Source organism: Elephantulus edwardii, unplaced genomic scaffold, assembly GCF_000299155.1.
Source record: "Elephantulus edwardii isolate Elephantulus edwardi_28Jun2011 unplaced genomic scaffold, EleEdw1.0 scaffold00022, whole genome shotgun sequence".
Taxonomy (NCBI): domain Eukaryota; kingdom Metazoa; phylum Chordata; class Mammalia; order Macroscelidea; family Macroscelididae; genus Elephantulus; species Elephantulus edwardii.
The window spans coordinates 9545209-9550036 of record NW_006399772.1 but is presented as its reverse complement, the minus strand read 5'-3'; the positions used below and the strand labels follow the sequence as shown (position 1 = coordinate 9550036).

Below are 4828 nucleotides of genomic sequence, written 5' to 3'. Positions count from 1 at the left end.
TAAATTTTGCTAGTCTTACTGGAGTGAGATGATATCTCATGGTTGTCTTGATTTGCATCTCTCTCAGGGCTAGGGATTTTGAACATTTCTTTATAGCTGATAACTATATAGAGAATTCTGGACTTATTAACACCACCCTATCATTCCCCACTCTTTTTATATATAAGTCTTATATCTATAAGACAAACATACCACCCCATCAGAAGGTGGTTAAATAGTTGGAAATAGAAATACTAGGAATATAACTAAAGAAACCAGAGCTGCTAAACCAAACAGATATTTGCACACCCATGTTTATTGATGCATTATTTGCAATAGTAAAGAGAAGGAAGCAACCCAAGTGCCCATCAGCAAATCAATGGATAGAAAAACTATGATATAGTCACACAATGGAATACTACATAGCACCTCATAAAATATTACATAATGTGGTTGCTCTGGAGGACATTATGTTGAGTGAAATATTTCAGTCACAAAGGACAAGTATTGTGTAACACCACTGTTATAAAACAGAACTGACATGGGAATTGGAGGAAACCATGAAAAGAGACGATAAATAATGAACACTGCATTGGGACAGATCTATTTAAAAGGAATATATGATTATGCATTATTTGTATGAAAATAGTCCAGAATAAGATGTTCATAGCAAAGTAGATTGGGGGAAAGGAGGAGGGAGAGTAGAGAGGAAAATGTGTAACAATGAATGAATGAAAAATCCAACTTTTCTGTAAACTTTCATTAAAATCACAATAAAAAAATAAAAAAGAAACACTGTTCTACAGTCGTAATCTACAACCTTGACTACACATTGCAATCATCTGATCAATTTTAGAAAGAATGACAATGGGGTCCTGTTCCAAAAAATTCAGATGCATCAGTTCTGCAACATGCTCTAGGAGCCATGGTGACATCGAATTTAGCATTAGACTTCTAACCAAAGGGTTGGTGGTTCAAACCCACCAGCTACTTCATGGGAGAGTGATATGTCAGTCTGTTTTACAGCTTTAGGAACTCTGTAGAACATTCTATCCTATCTAATAGGGTTGCTATGAGTTGGAATTAACTTGATGGTAGTAAGTTTGGGTTTTGCTTGTTTTTTGTTTGACAGGTAGCCTGAGCATTTTGTTGTTGTTGTTGTTAAGTGCTGTCGAGTCGTAGGTGATTCATAGCAACCCTATGAACAAAAGTCCTGGACCCCTGTATCACTTTTGTCCTTTCTCCAGGTTCATAGGGTTTCCGGAGGCAAGCTATTGTGGAAGTGGATGCTACTCCAGCTTCCAAGCTTGTTTTAATTGGGGAGCTCCACCAAACACTGTCCACCATGGGTAACCATTCTCACATTTGACTCATCAGTGTCACAGTGTTTGGCATCACAGCAACCACGAGTTACCTCTGTACAGCAAGTGGACAGACTAGGGTTATACGACCTAGATGCCTAAGCATTAGGAATTTTCAAATTTCCCCTGGTAATCCTTCTCTGTAGGGAAGGTTGAAAATGTCTCATTTACACCAATTTCAGGCCACTATCCAGTTTTGCTCTTCCTTGCACATTGCCATGTGAGGATGGATTGGAAAACTTCCCCTTTCCCCCAACATCCTCCATCCTCCCATAAACTCTAACTCCCATAAACTCATAAACTCAAAGTAACTGAGTCATGTACTTCTCATGTCTCCTTCTAAAGGTTAAACTGACTAAAGCCTCTCTCTTCTGTTCTTACCCTATTGATACAGATTGTTTCTGATTACTCAGTGCAGTCACCCACTTTAGTGTCAGCTCTCAGACTCAACTCCAGCAAACACCATTGTGTTTGGAACTTCTACCATTCTACTGTCACATTCTCCCCCTGAGGAGCTCCAAGAATAATCGCCTTTGTTGCCATGTCATTTGCATAATACTCACCATCATATGATTTCATACATATTTCATAGTTGGTGGGTTTGTTTCCATAAGTAACTCTGTTGCACTCTCAAAGGCAGGCAGTTCAAGTCCACAAGCTGCTCCATAGAAAAAAGATGGGCAATCTCCTGTGTAATTAAATTGCCTCTGAAAACCTACTGAAGAGTCATCTACGGGTTGATTCTGACTTGATGGTCCACAACAAACAGCAACATATATAAATTCAGCATATAAAAAAACTCAGTTTTTTCTAGCTCCATATTCTTTGGTACTTTCCAAAATGAGTTAAAATTTTAAAAATTAGAAATTATGTAGACTAAGAGGAAATTAATATTTTAGGTTAATAAAAGCCCAGAAACATGTTGTCATTGTTATTGTTCGGTAAATTCAAGTCAACTACAATGCATAGTGATCCTAGGAAGACAGGTAGAAACCTTGCCCTATTCTGTGCCATTTTTACAGCCTCCACCATGCTCACGTCCATTGCTGCAATTACTGTGTTAGTCTGTCTTGTTCAAGGTCTCCCTCTTTTGCACTGAACCTCATTTTCCCAACATGAAATCTTTTTCTATGGATGAGTGAGTATTAATAACATGCCCAAAGTATGGATCCTCCAAGGAGGACCCTGGTTACCTTTTCAAGACGGACTACTTCACCCATTTAGCAGTTCATGACACGCTCACATTCTTTGCCAGCATCACAATTCAAGGACACTAATTCTTCTGTCCTTCTTGTTTACTGTCTAATTTTCAGGTATATATGATGCAATCCAAATGCAATTTAAATTTCTGGAAGTTCCCTGTTGATATATTGCTATAGCATTTTTTAGGTTTTTGTCTCTTTTTTTTATTTTTTTAAGTTAAGTTTATAGAAAAGTTGGATTTTCGTTCATTCATTCATTCATTGTTGCACATTTTCCACCTCCCTGCTCCCATAATCTCTCCCAGTTTATTTTCTTTTTTTAAAAAAATATTAATTTGTTGTTGCACAATTTCCTCCCTCTCTCCCTACCCCTAGCTTTTCCCCAGTCCACCTTGCAATGTACATCTTATTCTGGACTGTTGTCATTCAAATAATGCTTAATCATATATCCCTTTTAAGCATTTCTTTCCTTTATCTATTCTAATGTAGTGTTAATTATCTAGCTACAGCATTTTAAAAATAATTTCTAGTGATATATAACATTATTTAATAATTTCAAAATTCTATTTGATTGTCTCTTTTAATGGGAACAAATATGGATTCCTTCAATTCAGTTGGCCAGGTTCCTACTATCTTCTAAATTTCTTAGCATAGACTAGTGAGCACATCCCAGGCTGCATCTATTTATGAAAGACACCTAAATTTCTATTCTATCAGTTCCTAGGACTTTTTTTTTCATAGCCCTCAGTGCAATTTGGAATTCTTATAAACTACATTCTAAAAGATTCTGTGGGGGGTTTTTTGGATATAAAAGAGTGAATGATATTTGTTGCTCACTGAAATAAAAAAATTACCTATTGAGAATGAAAGATATATGAAAAAATATATAAATTAGAAATACAACTATTAAATGTGTTCATTAAATTATCACTATTTGTGGATCCTGTGCTTATATCTAGAAAACAAGAGGAATGAATTATTTTTTACATTAAGGGTAGTGACATAGATAAACTAAACAGAGATATAGAAGATTATGAAGGTCATCAATTTCTAGCTTACTTAAACATTCTTTTTTAGTCTTACTGATATTTTCCATTTGCTTTACACCCCTCTGCTCCACAGTAGAACAAAATAAACTTTGGCCACATGTACATTAATGATGAATTAATTCTAAATACTGTCCTCTAATAGCTCAACCTCTTTGCTGTTGAGTCAATTCAACTCATGGTCGATCCTCTAGCAGGTTTCTGATGCTGTGATTGCCTGGGAGATTGTTCCTTTCTCTCCTGCAGATCCACTGATGGTGGATTTGAACCCTGGAGAGAGGCTGCATCGGAGTCAGCAGTGCAGATCTCATTGGGATACTCCCACCAAAACAAATAAAAACCCAATGCTGTCTAGTAGGATCTGACTCAGAACTGACCCTTCAGTGCGTTTCTGAGACTGTAAATTACACAGAGGAAATTCCAGGGTTCCCTTAATACTGCACTAGAAGAATGTACCTGTTAAAAGATTTCTCTCTTCAGGTAGCATTTCGGAAGCTGTGAATAGATTGCAGTTCAGTCAGTTTGCACGAGTATGGCTCTCTGATATCCTCTTTCCCACTCTGGGATTCTTCTTGCCTCTGTCTAATAACTAAACAGTTAACCATCTGACACAGTAGGACCTAACCCTGTGCTGGCTGGTGAATATCACTTGCCAACAGGGCACCCTTATCTAAGGAAACCCACTTGGAGATGGGGAGAGCTTATCTTTATACACTGAATCGAAGAAGTGATCCAGTTCAAGGATCATCTATTTCCTGTAAAAGCAGCCATCACTTTCCTGATAAAACAACTGGTGCATATGTAACATCATTCAAGAGAGCTCTGGTGGCCTAGTGGCCAGAAGCTGTGCCGCAGTCCCAAAGGCATGCAGTTCTTACCTACCAACTACTCTGTGGGAGAAGGATGTGCAATCTCCTCCCATGTGATTAGACTGAAAACCTTCTGGAGGGTCAGCTGTAGGCTGGTTCCAACTCAAAGGTACACAGCTACCACCACATCATCACTGAAGGAGCCCTGGTGGTGCAGTGAATGATTGTTCAGCTGCTAACTGGTAAGTCAGTGGTTCCAAACCACGATGTAAAATGATACAGACTATGGGAAGCAGGCTGGCACTTCCAAAGAAAGTCAGAAATAGAAATACCATTTGATCGAGCAATTTCAGTGCTGCTTCTTACCACTAGACCACCAGAGCTCCTTATTAAGTATGTATCCTAAAGAAATAAGAACTCTGACACAAAAA

The 4828-nt window shown here is 37.9% G+C and overlaps 1 pseudogene; it reads left to right on the top strand.

Moving 5' to 3' along the window:
- The window catches only part of LOC102867232, a 3268-nt pseudogene extending 2148 nt beyond the window's left edge, over positions 1-1120 (top strand).
- The last annotated feature ends 3708 nt before the right edge of the window (positions 1121-4828 follow it).